Raw genomic sequence first — 16996 nt, 5'->3', positions numbered from 1 at the left:
ATCTAGGTAAATAAATGATCTTTGGACAGCTGCTTCATGTTTTACCTGATGCTACAAAAAACATCATTCAGGAGATTGAGAAACTATTATTATTATTATAATTGTACAAATGACACTATGTTGCATTTTTAGGCTAATAGGGCTTGTTTGTATGATTTGTTTTTCAATAACTGGTAAAAATTGGAGCAAGGTAAAAAGTAAAGAAGTTGGATAGCTGACTGGGGAGAGACCAAAGAGAATAAGTAAAAAGGACAAGGCTGAAAGCAAGCAGCTAGTACAGAAGGGATGCCGCAAAGAACTTCTAGTACTATCTTCACTGCCATGCGAGGCACATGGTATGATGTCTCTGTACAGCTTCCATCCTGTTGAAAGTAACAGACCCTAAGGGCAGTGGGGAGTACTGCCAGTGCTCTTCCTTGAGCATTGAACTATATTATTAAAGGCTTTTTGCGGCATATATTTGGTCCTAGATGCATCAGATTGTAACTTTTACTTTTTGGATATTCATCCATATGTAATTGATCAACTTTGATTTTATCTGAATTTTCTTGTTTAACTTCTTTTCAGTATTTATAATGACAGTAATGAACATGATTGGTAAGTTTATGGTCTTTATGCCAGCTGTGTGCTCAGTATGAATAAAATTGTAATATAGAGGAAATGCTAGGAGAAACAAGCAGAGTACGAAAGAAACAGGAGAGTATTAAGAAGTTATAACAACAATTACTAAAGAGTGTAATATACTCAAGATATAACAAGTATCACTTGTGCATAAGAAGGAAAACAGTACAGAGCATACTAAATACATGCAAAATAACCTCTCTTACTTTCTTCTTTCTCTAGAAAATCGGAAGTGCTTTTTTACTCCCTATTACAGGAAAGATTTTCAGGGTAGTCATGATCTGTGTAACTGAGCAGTGTTGTTTATTAAATTTACCATCATGAAATTCTAACATATTGTTTTGCAAGTATGATACTCATATTTGGCATGCTCCACTATGTTCTGCACAGCCTGATGTTGATGAGGTATGTACTGTACTTTGAACATACAAAGTGATTATTAAAAGCACATTTTACTTGTGATGGGGTAGAAATTGTGCAAGATATTATAACTGAGAGAGGTGTGAGAACATGTAAGATGTCTTTATGGGAGAACCTGATATTGAAAATTTATCAACCACACTTGTTGTTCACAGTTAATTTTGTTGATTTGCATATATTTGTTCCCTCTTGAGTTATTATTATTGTACATTGTTTTCCTTCTTTGTGTTTACCTAGTTTTTTCATGAGTCAAAAATCATTTCTGGCTACAATTGACAGTGTGCCTTTTGTGGCATACCCTAACCATCTTTGGTCTCCAGCTGCATTGCGTTTTTGCTTTTTGCTCTTTATCTTTTTGTGGCCTTTTACCATGTACAGTATAGTTGTATAATTTCTTTATAGTGCTCCAGTTTTCGCCAAACTACACGTATAGTCTAGAACAGTTAGTTTAGAAAATGACTTATTATTCAAACTATCTTATGATAATAGTAACTTGTTTCACAAGAATGGGTGTATGTTATGAATAATGACATATAAGTAAGAGTAATGAAGTTTTCATAGATGTTTTGTCATTACAGTATCTGAACATTTTTGTCAGATTTTTTGCTTTGGACTCTTATCGTTTTGTCACATGCACATTTTGCTGGAATTTCCATCTGTTTTATCATTTTTTTATCATTTTGTCACATGCACCTGTTTTATCATTTTTTGCTGGAATTTCCATCCATCTGTTTTATCATTTTGTCACATGCACCTTTTGCTGGAATTTCCATCTGTTTTATCATTTTGTCACATGCACCTTTTGCTGGAATTTCCATCTGTTTTATCATTTTGTCACATGCACCTTTTGCTGGAATTTCCATCTGTTTTATAATTTTTGTTTTATCATTTTGTTCACATGCACATTTTGCTGGAATTTCCATCTGTTTTTTATCACTTTTTGAATTTCCATCTGTTTTATCATTTTGTCACATGCACCTTTTGCTGGAATTTCCATCTGTTTTTATTTTGTTCATTTTTTCTGGAATTTCCATCTGTTTTATCATTTTGTCACATGCACATTTTGCTGAATTTCCATCTGTTTTATCATTTTTCACATCTGTTTTATAATTTTGTTTTATCATTTTGTCACATGCATTTTGCTGGAATTTCCATCTGTTTTATAATTTTGTGGAATTTCCATCACATGCATTTCCATTTTGCTGGAATTTCCATCTGTTTTATCATTTTGTCACATGCACATTTTGCTGGAATTTCCATCTGTTTTATCATTTTGTTCACATGCACATTTTGCTGGAATTTCCATCTGTTTTATCATTTTGTTCACATGCACCTTTTGCTGGAATTTCCATCACATTTTGCTGGAATTTCCATCTGTTTTATCATTTTGTCACATCTGTTTTGCACCATGCACATTTTGCTGGAATTTCCATCTGTTTTATCATTTTGTGCACATTTTCTGGAATTTCCATCTGCACATTTGCTGGAATTTCCATCTGTTTTATCATTTTGTCACATGCACATTTTGCTGGAATTTCCATCTGTTTTATCATTTTGTCACATGCACCTTTTGCTGGAATTTCCATCTGTTTTATCATTTTGTCACATCACATCACATGCACATCTGTTTTATTTTGCTGGAATTTCCATCTGTTTTATCATTTTGAATTTCCATCTGTTTTATCATTTTGTTCACATGCACCTTTTTGAATTTCCTCTGAATGTTTTTCCATCTGTTTTATCATTTTTGTCACATGCACATTTTGCTGGAATTTCCATCTGTTTTATCATTTTGTCACATGCACCTTTTGCTGGAATTTCCATCTGTTTTATCATTTTGTCACATGCACCTTTGCTGGAATTTCCAATCATTTTTCCATCTGTTTTATCTGTTTTATCATTTTGTCACATGCACATTTTTGCTGGTTTTAATTTTTCCATCTGTTTTATCATTTTGTCACATGCACCTTTTGCTGGAATTTCCATCTGTTTTATCATTTTGTTCACATGCACATTTTGTCACCTTTTGGAATTTCCATCTGTTTTAATTTCCATCTGTTTTATCATTTTGTCACATGCATCTGTTTTATCATTTTGTCACATTTTGCTGGAATTTCCATCTGTTTTATCATTTTGTCACATGCACCTTTTGCTGGAATTTCCATCTGTTTTATCATTTTGTCACATGCACCTTTTGCTGGAATTTCCATCTGTTTTATCATTTTGTCACATGCACCTTTTGCTGGAATTTCCATCTGTTTTATCATTTTGTCATCATGCACATTTTGCTGGAATTTCCATCTGTTTTATCATTTTGTTCACATGCACCATTTTTTTGCTTTTGGAATTTCCATCTGTTTTATCATTTTGTTCACATGCATCTGTTTTTTTGCTGCAATTTCCATCTGTTTTATAATTTTGTTCACATGCACATTTTGCTGGAATTTCCATCTGTTTTATCATTTTGTCACACACACCTTTTGCTGGAATTTCCATCTGTTTTATCATTTTGTTCACATGCACCTTTTGCTGGAATTTCCATCTGTTTTATCATTTTGTTCACATGCACATTTTGCTGGAATTTCCATCTGTTTTATCATTTTGTCACATGCACCTTTTGCTGGAATTTCCATCTGTTTTATCATTTTGTCACATGCACATTTTGCTGGAATTTCCATCTGTTTTATAATTTTGTTCACATGCACATTTTGCTGTTTTATCATTTTTCACATGCACATTTTGCTGGAATTTCCATCTGTTTTATCATTTTGTCACATGCACCTTTTGCTGGAATTTCCATCTGTTTTATCATTTTGTCACCTTTTGCTGGAATTTCCATGCACCTTTTGCTGGAATTTCCATCTGTTTTATCATTTTGTTCACATGCACATTTTGCTGGAATTTCCATCTGTTTTATCATTTTGTTCACATGCACATTTTGCTGGAATTTCCATCTGTTTTATCATTTTGTTCACATGCTGGATTTCCATCACATTTTGCTGGAATTTCCATCTGTTTTATCATTTTGTTCACATGCACATTTTGCTGGAATTTCCATCTTTTTTTATGTTTTATTTGTTCACATGCACATTTTGCTGGAATTTCCATCTGTTTTATCATTTTGTTCATGCACATTTTGCTGGAATTTCCATCTGTTTTATCATTTTGTCACATGCACCTTTTGCTGGAATTTCCATCTGTTTTATCATTTTGTTCACATGCACATTTTGCTGGAATTTCCATCTGTTTTATCATTTTGTTCACATGCACACATTTTTGCTGGAATTTCCATCTGTTTTATCATTTTGTCACATGCACCTTTTGCTGGAATTTCCATCTGTTTTATCATTTTGTCACATGCACATTTTGCTGGAATTTCCATCTGTTTTATCATTTTGTTCACATGCACATTTTGCTGGAATTTCCATCTGTTTTATCATTTTGTTGCACATTTTGCTGAATTTTCCATCTGAATTTCCATCTGTTTTATCATTTTGTTCACATGCACATTTTGCTGGAATTTCCATCTGTTTTATCATTTTGTCACATGCACCTTTTGCTGGAATTTCCATCTGTTTTATCATTTTTCACATGCACATTTTGCTGGAATTTCCATCTGTTTTATAATTTTGTCACATGCACATTTTGCTGGAATTTCCATCTGTTTTATCATTTTGTCACATGCACCTTTTGCTGGAATTTCCATCTGTTTTATCATTTTTGTCACATGCACATTTTGCTGGAATTTCCATCTGTTTTATCATTTTGTTCACATGCACATTTTGCTGGAATTTCCATCTGTTTTATAATTTTGTTCACATGCACATTTTGCTCGAATTTCCATCTGTTTTATCATTTTGTCACATGCACCTTTTGCTGGAATTTCCATCTGTTTTATCATTTTGTTCACATGCACATTTTGCTGGAATTTCCATCTGTTTTATCATTTTGTTCACATGCACATTTTGCTGGAATTTCCATCTGTTTTATAATTTTGTTCACATGCACCTTTGCTGGAATTTCCATCTGTTTTATCATTTTGTTCACATGCACATTTTGCTGGAATTTCCATCTGTTTTATCATTTTGTTCACATGCACATTTTGCTCGAATTTCCATCTGTTTTATCATTTTGTCACATGCACCTTTTGCTGGAATTTCCATCTGTTTTATCATTTTGTTCACATGCACCTTTTGCTGGAATTTCCATCTGTTTTATCATTTTGTTCACATGCACATTTTGCTGGAATTTCCATCTGTTTTATCATTTTGTCACATGCACCTTTTGCTGGAATTTCCATCTGTTTTATCATTTTGTTCACATGCACATTTTGCTGGAATTTCCATCTGTTTTATAATTTTGTCACATGCACATTTTGCTGGAATTTCCATCTGTTTTATCATTTTGTCACATGCACCTTTTGCTGGAATTTCCATCTGTTTTATCATTTTGTTCACATGCACATTTTGCTGGAATTTCCATCTGTTTTATCATTTTGTTCACATGCACATTTTGCTGGAATTTCCATCTGTTTTATCATTTTGTTCACATGCACCTTTTGCTGGAATTTCCATCTGTTTTATCATTTTGTCACATGCACATTTTGCTGGAATTTCCATCTGTTTTATCATTTTGTCACATGCACCTTTTGCTGGAATTTCCATCTGTTTTATCATTTTGTCTCATGCACATGTTGCTGGAATTTCCATCTGTTTTATCATTTTGTCACATGCACCTTTTGCTGGAATTTCCATCTGTTTTATCATTTTGTTCACATGCACATTTTGCTGGAATTTCCATCTGTTTTATCATTTTGTTCACATGCACATTTTGCTGGAATTTCCATCTGTTTTATCATTTTGTTCACATGCACCTTTTGCTGGAATTTCCATCTGTTTTATCATTTTGTCACACGCACCTTTTGCTGGAATTTCCATCTGTTTTATCATTTTGTTCACATGCACATTTTGCTGGAATTTCCATCTGTTTTATCATTTTGTCACACGCACCTTTTGCTGGAATTTCCATCTGTTTTATCATTTTGTTCACATGCACCTTTTGCTGGAATTTCCATCTGTTTTATCATTTTGTTCACATGCACATTTTGCTGGAATTTCCATCTGTTTTATCATTTTGTTCACATGCACCTTTTGCTGGAATTTCCATCTGTTTTATCATTTTGTTCACATGCACCTTTTGCTGGAATTTCCATCTGTTTTATCATTTTGTTCACATGCACATTTTGCTGGAATTTCCATCTGTTTTATAATTTTGTTCACATGCACATTTTGCTGGAATTTCCATCTGTTTTATCATTTTGTTCACATGCACATTTTGCTGGAATTTCCATCTGTTTTATCATTTTGTCTCATGCACATGTTGCTGGAATTTCCATCTGTTTTATCATTTTGTTCACATGCACATTTTGCTGGAATTTCCATCTGTTTTATCATTTTGTCTCATGCACATGTTGCTGGAATTTCCATCTGTTTTATCATTTTGTTCACATGCACCTTTTGCTGGAATTTCCATGTTTTATCATTTTGTCACATGCACCTTTTGCTGGAATTTCCATCTGTTTTATCATTTTGTTCACATGCACATTTTGCTGGAATTTCCATCTGTTTTATCATTTTGTTCACATGCACATTTTGCTGGAATTTCCATCTGTTTTATCATTTTGTCTCATGCACCTTTTGCTGGAATTTCCATCTGTTTTATCATTTTGTCACACGCACTTTTATCATTTTTGCTGGAATTTCCATCTGTTTTATCATTTTGTTCACATGCACATTTTGCTGGAATTTCCATCTGTTTTATCATTTTGTCACACGCACCTTTTGCTGGAATTTCCATCTGTTTTATCATTTTGTCACACGCACCTTTTGCTGGAATTTCCATCTGTTTTATCATTTTGTTCACATGCACATTTTGCTGGAATTTCCATCTGTTTTATCATTTTGTTCACATGCACATTTTGCTGGAATTTCCATCTGTTTTATCATTTTTCACATGCACCTTTTGCTGGAATTTCCATCTGTTTTATCATTTTGTTCACATGCACATTTTTGCTGGAATTTCCATCTGTTTTATCATTTTGTCTCATGCACATGTTGCTGGAATTTCCATCTGTTTTATCATTTTGTCTCATGCACATGTTGCTGGATTTTCCATCTGTTTTATCATTTTGTCTCATGCACATTTTGCTGGATTTTCCATCTGTTTTATCATTTTGTCACATGCACATTTTGCTGGAATTGCCATCTATTTTATCATTTTGTCACATGCACATGTTGCTGGAATTTCCATCTGTTTTATCATTTTTTTCATATGCACATTTTGCTGGAATTTCCATCTGTTTTATCATTTTGTCACATGCACATTTTGCTGGAATTTCCATCTGTTTTATCATTTTGTCACATGCATCATTTTGCTGGAATTTCCATCTGTTTTATCATTTTGTCACATGCACATTTTGCTGGAATTTCCATCTGTTTTATCATTTTGTCACATGCACATGTTGCTGGAATTTCCATCTGTTTTATCATTTTGTCACATGCACATTTTGCTGGAATTGCCATCTATTTTATCATTTTGTCATATGCACATCTTGCAGGAATTTCCATCTGTTTTATCATTTTGTTTACATGCACATTTTGCTGGAATTTCCATCTGTTTTATCATTTTGTTCACATGCACATTTTGCTGGAATTTCCATCTGTTTTATCATTTTGTTCACATGCACATTTTGCTGGAATTTCCATCTGTTTTATCATTTTGTCACACGCACCTTTTGCTGGAATTTCCATCTGTTTTATCATTTGTTCACATGCACATTTTGCTGGAATTTCCATCTGTTTTTATTTTGTAATTTTGGAATTTCCATCTGTTTTATCATTTTGTCACACACACCTTTTGCTGGAATTTCCATCTGTTTTATCATTTTGTTCACATGCACATTTTGCTGGAATTTCCATCTGTTTTATCATTTTGTTCACATGCACATTTTGCTGGAATTTCCATCTGTTTTATCATTTTGTCACACGCACCTTTTGCTGGAATTTCCATCTGTTTTATCATTTTGTTCACATGCACATTTTGCTGGAATTTCCATCTGTTTTATCATTTTGTTCACATGCACATTTTGCTGGAATTTCCATCTGTTTTATCATTTTGTCATATGCACCTTTTGCTGGAATTTCCATCTGTTTTATCATTTTGTTCACATGCACATTTTGCTGGAATTTCCATCTGTTTTATAATTTTGTCACACACACCTTTTGCTGGAATTTCCATCTGTTTTATCATTTTGTTCACATGCACATTTTGCTGGAATTTCCATCTGTTCTAGGTCTTCAACTGTGCCATCTCTGCTTGAGTTTCTTAGCCCTTGTACTAGTCTTTTTCATTCTGCTTCTATATCGACTATGTTCTCTTCCCTTTTCATGATATGTCTAGACCATCTCAGTCTTTGAGGGGTCTGTTTACTTTCCAGCCTCTAGACATCACATCTCTCAGCCACTTTGTCATTCAGGAAGTGATCTTCCCACCAAACCTTGTCATGAATAAAAATATCTCATCAGTAGAATGACGAGACTTATGATGTTGGCATAAGACTTGCACTACTCTATTCAGCAAACAAAGGCACTGACAAGAGAAATTTTCAAAGGCATGACGATAGAATGAATTTTAGCATTCTGTAGTCATGCCTTTGAAAATGATTCTTGTCAGTGCCTTTGTTTGCTGAATAGAATAGTGCAAGTCTAATGCCAATATCATAAGTGTAGTCATTCTATTGATGATGAGATATTTTTATTTACCATTAATTTAGCTGCAGTTTTTAGACTATATAGGTTATAGTGCCAAGAAGCCAATTATCTGAGGATCCTTGGAACTTCTTTTTAATTGACTTTGAAGTCATTAAAATGAACAATGTTTTTGTTATTGATTCCTAGTATGTTATCTGGCATTGCAAGTGTAGCAGTCACTGATGCCAATATTTTGAGGTGAAGGGGTTCAGATAGGCATAGCTTCCCAAGAAGGTAGGTTACACACAAAAAAAGTGTTGAGACAAGAATTTTACAGTCTGAAAGTAAATGAAATTTACCTTTCAATTTCTGGATTAATAAATGGTATGTGGATACTACTGCAAAGCATGATACTGTTAAGCAAAATATTCTTCTTTCTATGTTCCCTGCCTCTTATGGCTTGCTGTCTAGGATAATTTTATTTGTTATTTGTGTTCATACAAATATTTATGGGTTCTAGGAAGTAAAAGATTCATTATGGTAATTGAGATTAAGTTACCAGAAGTATTGTTTCATTAAGGTGCAAAGAGATGATCATGTACTGTTGGGCTATTACGCATATATTTTTCTCTTATTAATATATATAGCATGTCTGATGATGATATTTTGAAATTAAAAAATACTTCTTGCTCAGTAAAATCATCTCTTGGTCTGTAGTGGAAATTCCTGTTGAGGGCTACTATTTAAAGTGTGCATGGCATGGCACACTGTAAGTGATACTGAATATTAGTTGTGGCTTCCTTTTCTTTTAGAATGCATTGTTTTCTGCATTTTATTTTTCATTAATTCCAGTTGCTTTTTTCTTATCCAGCTGTCCAACTTCTTTAACATTACCTTGCTTCAGTTGTCATGTTATGTAAAAACAACTTTTGGATGAACCATATCAGAATCTCAAAATGTAACTCATTACTTTTGCAAAATCACTTCACTGATAATATCAGAAAATATGACTGACAAAAAAGATCCAGCTCTTAATCTTGCATAAATGTTTTGTCACTTGAATAAGAAAGTAAAATATTAATTTTGTTAATAAAGGCAGTGGAGAAATAGATCAATGGGAAGAGTTGTGTGCTGAAGGTATTTGTCACAATGATCTGTTTTATCATATTAGGAGAAAGAAGGGCCTGTGTCTTTTAGTTCACAATGTTTGTGTGACTTATATAGTTATTTGTTATTGTTTATCTGTCACTGGTGCTGAATGTTCCTGGCATTAGAATTGTTGCTGCCATATCTTTATTACATCTCCATTTGCTTATATGCCTCCAATTTTTTCATCAGAAACATTGTGTTTCTCATAGGTTTATTGACATTCTTGATGTTTGCCAGCACCTCTAATTTGTTTATTATTATTTGGAATGAATCTTACCTACTGTTAAAGTTAGCTTACATCTTTGTGCCATCAGGTGCCATCGGCATTTAAAAAAATTCAAATTAAGCTTGGCTAACCCGTTAGGACTGTTTCTGTAGTCACCTGTTTTCCCACCAGGTTGTGTACGAATGTAAACACTTGAGTCAGAATTCTTCTTGCCATCTGCTTCTATAGATGTGAGAATCGGCATTGTTTTACAGCACAGTATTTTGATGATTTCTAGCTAAATTTCTCGTGTATGGTATTGTACTTGTTTTCTGTTTTTTTGCATTATGTCAGCTGCAACAAGCTTAGATGAAACCATTAGGCTGTATAGGAAGAGTTTGTGGAAACAGTTTCAGTTTTGCAGATGACCATGTAGCCTGTGTTAGCTAGCTGAGGCATGAGCCTGGTTTCTTGTCAAGATAACGAGTGATCTGATGAGATGATGGAGTTTTGTGTACGGACAGTCCCCGGTTATCGGCGGGAGTTCCGTTCTGGCGGCGTGATGATAAGCAAAAATTGCCAATAACTGAAAATCTGTGATTTTCGGCACTTATCGACACCGGTGATTTTTGGGGCTTTTTCGGTGATTTTCGGCACTTATCGGCGCCTCTGTTAGCTATCGATTAGTGCCACTATGCGATTATTGGTGCCGACAAGCGGAAATCAGCGCATATTGGTGCCGAAAATTGCAGATTTTCGTCGCTAGGCAAGCCCAGAAAAACCGGATCGCTAATAACTGAGCCTGCTGATAATTGAGCCTGCTAATAACCAAGCCCGCTGATAACGGGAACTGCTTGTAGTATCGAAAATACTAGAGGGATGACACTGCATCTTTTCCAGCTTTGAACTGGCTTAGAGCTGATTTAGTACTTACGTATGATATAGCCTAAGTTGCCTCTTAACAGGTAAGGTACTTAGATCTTATTGTGAAGCGTAAGTACTTTTCACTCCAGTATTTTGTTCTTAGCACTACATCTTGATTACTGCAAGAGTAATATATATTTATATATACTGTACATGTAGTTCTTGAGATACCACAGTTCGCCTTACGATGATTCGATTTTGCGGTGGGGTTAGCAATTAATACCGATACGACAGTATATATAGAAAATATTTTCAGATTTCATGGCCAACCTTTAGGATGTAAGGGTGGATATATTAATCTATAACAGATATTACATTCTACACCTCTGCCACCATTTAGTACATTTAATGATATTGATAACAGTTAAATATTAGTCCTGAAGATGCAGAGTTTTATGACCCCTAATTGTTTAAGGTTATCACCTAAATACCTCAAATCAGGATATTAAATTCTACAGCCTTTTTGCATGTCAGTTCCTTGCAGAATTTCCAAACTACTCTCAAGGCCATGTGCAGACTTTAAGAAGTGCCTGGCATAGCATCTAGTGGAACCTTTGGTAGTGATGGTTCTCAGGGAAGGATAGCTTGTACCCTTTGTTTATTTCTTTTACCCATATCATCTTCCTGATATCCTTCTCACCACACTCTTCATACTGAGAAGTTCAGATTTTGGAAAGATAGATTAGACAGTTGTTATGCAACGAGGCCATCGAGCTATGGACATTTCATGCCTCAACAAGTTTCTTCATATGGCTCCCTTTTTGATGAGTCTTTCAGTTTGCTCCTGGCAGTCTTTCAGAAAGGCAAAAGGTAATTTCTGTCAACATTTAGGACATTTACTTCCACTTCCTGGTACACCTTCAGTCAAAGTAAAGTACAGTATTCTCTTGTGAGTTGAGGTTTTAGCAGTATGGAGTCATCTGCTTGAATCAGCTTATTGTAGATCTCTCTTGTTTGGATGACTGGTTTGTTCTCACCGAAGGGATTATGATGATCTTGTGGGTGAAGAAGTGTATTTTGTCAAAACCTCATGAACGGTTTTTTGTTCTGTGTCAACTAATTATGCTTTTCTGACCAAGTCACTTGCTTATCTGGGGATGAAGATCAGCTCTCTCTTGTTGGGGGTTTTCCAACAGAGAGATACATTGCCAGCTTTCTACCACTTTTGAGATCTGTAATGGGTTGGCCTGTAGTCCTCAAGAACCTTTATTCTGTGTCCTAATGTGTCTCTAAGGCAGATTGGCGTGCCATTCTGAGAAGCACTTGATGTCGATGGGTTGGAAGGTAAACTCCCTATGGCTCTTGGCAGTTGAGAATGATCTTATGCAAGTCTTGATTCTTACATAAGATGAAAAGAGGACACAGTTCAAGAGAATTGTTTAGACTAGCAAAGAAACTTCCTTATCCTTTGGACAGAGTCCAGCAATGTCATTTCATTACAGTGCTCCCCCACTTTTACACGGAGATAGGTTCCAGAACCCACCTCAGAAATGCAAAATCCCCTCTAAAAATTGTTTATAACTGGCTTACAACTGCCAAATACCCTGTACCCTTTAAACTAAAATGCTTATAAGTGCCTATTTTCACAGTTCACTGCCTAATTTAATGTACCTTTAAGTTATTATACTAAAACAATTTAATATCATATCACATAAAAATACACCCTAAACCATCATCCCAAAATACCCAAAGTCAGCATATATTGCCCTTCTATAACTGTTACTCTTAAGTGCATATACAGTACCTCCTAAAATGCGTATAACTGCGTATTTTAACAGTTCATCGCCCAACTTAACAGTTCAAACAAAAATATACCTCAAGCTATTATCTCAGAACACCCCAATATCATTTCAAAGTCATCTTACAACATTACCTACCTGCCTACAACTGTTATTCTTAAGTATCCCCTATAATTCAGACACGCACGCTTTGCCTAACGTAGCGTTGTGCATCGTCTGTTGTACTGCACGTAATATACCTACATTTTATTATATTTTGCTGTGTTGTGAGATGATTTTGAAATGGTATTTACTGTATAGTACATATTTTAGGATGGTACTACTGTACTGTATAGAGCAGATCTAAAATACGTGGGTAGTTTAGAACAATGGGACATGTTCCTCCAAAAAGAATGCTAGGTTTGTTACGTCATGTTAGTATTTTCGTGATTACGTGCAAATACATTTATGATACAAAAATGATTTAGTATAGTAAGTTCTGGATTTATGTCATTTTGTGGTTAGCCCTTACCATCTCCCATAAATTTATTAAAAAATTCTTGTTCTGTCATTAACAGCAACTGTCATTAACAGCAAAATATCAGTAAAACATTATTTCACGTAAGAATCCATTTATACTGTATTGATCTGATCACCATAAAATATTGAAAATACAAATTTCATATGTAGGCAGCTCAAAACCTCCACTAGCAAATTCTCTGACAACAGAGTCTCAGTTCTCTCTCTCTCTCTCTCTCTCTCTCTCTCTCTCTCTCTCTCTCTCTCTCTCTCTCTCTCTCTCTCTCTCTCTCTCTCTCTCTCTCTCAGTATATCAGTACTGTACTGTACATATCCTTTAATGAAATATACAATTACCATACCATAAACATAAAAAAAACATGAAATAAACAAACCCAGCAAGTTCACTATGTACTAGATCGACGTAGGTAGTGTTGCCATATTTTTTGCTTTGTCTGATTTATTGTACCATATTTCCTTACAAGTTTAGTTGACTATGATTATCTCACATATTATAACACTACACAAGAGAATATTTATCACTGTTGATGTTTCATCTCTAATCACTGTAAAAATATTTAAAATCTGAATTTCATATGTAGGCAACACAAAACCAACATTCTGACTCTCCTCCCAGACGTAGTTTAACCGTGCCTGTGAAGTCTCGTCCCCAGCAAGTAACTTTGCTTAGATGTACTGTATAAACACTTCAGTTGTCTCTCTCTCTCTCTCTCTCTCTCTCTCCCTTAGTATACAAGTCCTATAATGAAAAAAAAGCAAAATATCAATGAAATTTCTCGTTCTCTCTCTCTCTCTCTCTCTCTCTCTCTCTCTCTCTCTCTCTCTCTCTCTCTCTCTCTCTCTCTCACATATCCTTTAATGAAAAAAACAGCAAAATATCAATTCAGTATACATATCAATTAATGAAAAAATATAGTACAGTGAACTCCCAGTATTCGCGGGGGATGCGTCCCACACATCCCCGCAAATAGCTAAAATCCGCGAATACTTAAAACCCCTCTAAAACACTTAGAACTGCCCATTTTGCTAGTTTAAACACAGAAAAACCCTGTAAAAATGCACATACTTAAGTATTTTAATAGTTTTATCACAAAAAGTGCATTTATTCATGAAAATTATATGAAAATACAGTAATTAGTGAATATTTCTCAGTGAAAAATACTGCGAATGGGCGAATTTTCCGTGAATAATGGCTAGATATGTTCCACAGAGAAACCCGCGAATGCGTGAGTCCGCGAATCATGAGAACGCGAATACAGGGGGTTTACTGTAATCAGTGAATACACAGTGTAGCTCTAAGAAAAGAAGTGAATTGGTGATAATTTTAGAGCTACAGTCCATAGAAAAAATTCGCAAATTGGTGAAAGTTCCCGCAGCAGAGTGAAAGATATGTTCCACTAAAATCCGTTATAAAATGAAGCGTGAAAAAGTGAAGCCCATAAAATTGGGTGAAAAAGTGAAGCTCATAAAATTGGGTTAATACTGTACCTCGTTTTGTCCTAGGAAAAATCTCTTGTTATTGAAGACCAATTCAGTAGAAAAAGGCAAAGTCTCCAGTCAGATAGTCTCCTCTTCCTCAGGCTTGCCAGAAGTTGTGGAACCTCTGGGTAGACCCAAACACCCTTCTGTTCATGACTGCCCAAAACACTGCTCTACCAGTTTACTGCCCTTCATGCCTTCCTTCAAGAATGGTCTTTTCTAGACCCTTATGCTTTTCCTTTGTGTGCAGTTTGAGGAAATACTCAAGTTGTGAGGTTTGCAGATCACAGTGATGGTTTTCATAGCTCATTCATGGCCCCAGAGGGTTAGTTCCCTTAACTTTTTTCCAGACGGTAGATGTTCCTTGTCTTACCCTCAGACAAATTTTTTCACTCAGTCTTTTGAGAAGATTCCTTCAAACCTCCACATGCTTCATCTACCCACATAGAGATTGGCAGTTGTTGGTTATGAACTAAAGGCTTTTCTAGAATGGCTAAGGAAGCAATCCTTAAATCTAGAAGGCACTCCCCTGTTAGACTTATGTATCAATAACAGTGGTTAGTTTTTTTTTATCTTGGCATTTGTTTGATGTCCAGCACCTGTTCCACTAGAGATCCTGTTATGTGGTGACGCCATGCAAGAAACCTCTAACTTCCCCACCTGTGCAGATGGCACCCACTGTCGTCAAGGTTATGCTGTGATGTCATACAAAAATCCTATCCTTCTCCACTTGAGTACCCGTTCACTCCGTGCAGTTCTGTCTCCCTGCATTCCATGGCGTCATTGCTAACGTTCTGGTGTTGTCACCTCTTCTGTCTCAGTTCCTCCATTTATTATAGACTTAAGGAGTTCCAGCCATGTTTTTGGCTGTTTCTCCTTAGTATTTAAGCAGTGCATAGCTTGCGTGGTTCTTTTTTTGCATCCTTTTGCTGAACGTGAATCCATTAACCGGTGTCCTTTAGTTTACTTCTGCCTCGGCTCTTGTTAAAACAAATAAGAAGGTAACGTGGATTATGTTAAAGTGCATTATCATGGAAGCAGAGGTTTTGGGAATAGACGAACAGTCTCAAGGGCAAGCTAGGAAGCTGTTTACAGGCAGTCCCCGGCTGAGTTCCGCTAACCAAAAATTGGCAATAATAGCGCCGAAAACCCTGCTTAATGGTACCTTTAATTGGATATCAGGGCCGTTAACCAGAGATCAGTGCCGAAATCCTCCACTTAACGGCGCTGTTAACTGGAGAGCGGCACTGAAGAGCTCACTTAACGGTGCCATTAATCGGAGATCGGCGCTGAAAATCTGGTTAACGACGTCGCTAGCCAAGCACCATAACACCGAAATGTCATTAACTGATGCCGCCGTTAAGCAGGGACTGCCTATAGTGCTTAATAGCTCGGCTCCTACACGAACAGTGTAGTGTGCTCACAACTGTGTTTTGTACATGAGGTATAAAGCCCTTATTCATTTTGTTATGATCGAGACACTTTCTCTTGAACTAAATATGATAGTAACCGTGCTTTCTATCTTATCGTTAGGTGTTAGGAAATCCCGCTTTTGAATTTTGGGAGCACGAAGGTGCACATTGGTGCATAGGAGCATACCTTCATATGTGAAGGTGGTAATGTCTTGTTTTAGTTTTGGAGTGTTGGTTATTGGCTTTCAACCCATGCACAGAAATCACTAGTACTCTTGAAAGTAGAGTCCGTTTTTCCCTGTAAGGATCCTCTGACAAGTCTCGCTACGAGGGCTTACACCCTGTTGTGGTTCCAACGTCTGGCTACAGCACTTGCCAGTAAGGATCACACAACAGTCAGGAATGTTGAGAAGCTTTTTCTTCCCGTTAAAAGCTTTTAGTTCACTTGGCTGAACGTTGTTTCTCTGGCTGCGCTAATCCACCATTTTCATTCAATGTGGTAGTCAGCTGACTTTAACAGTAAGTAAGATTCATTCCAAATAATGATAATTTTCATGATAAAATTAATTATTTGGATACTTACCTAGTGTTAAAGTGGAAACCCACCCAGCCTCCCCACATAAGAGGGTGATCATGAAGAATTCTGACTCCATTGTTTATATTCCAACACCGCCTAGTGGGAAAACAGGTGACTACAGAGACATTCCTAACTGGTTAGCCAAGTGTAATTTGAATTTTTTTTTAAATGCCGATGGCACCTGGCGGTGCAAAGATGTAGGA

General features: G+C 35.7%; 1 protein-coding gene across 1 annotated transcript in view; it reads left to right on the top strand.

The window, feature by feature from the left end:
• The window catches only part of Trmt61 (tRNA methyltransferase 61), an 82800-nt gene that overhangs the window by 65200 nt on the left and 604 nt on the right, over nt 1–16996 (top strand). The gene's annotated exons all lie outside the window — the stretch shown is intronic.

Source organism: Macrobrachium rosenbergii, chromosome 54 (assembly GCF_040412425.1).
Source record: "Macrobrachium rosenbergii isolate ZJJX-2024 chromosome 54, ASM4041242v1, whole genome shotgun sequence".
In the NCBI taxonomy this organism is placed as follows: Eukaryota; Metazoa; Arthropoda; class Malacostraca; order Decapoda; family Palaemonidae; genus Macrobrachium; species Macrobrachium rosenbergii.
This window is presented reverse-complemented; position numbering and strand designations above follow the sequence as displayed.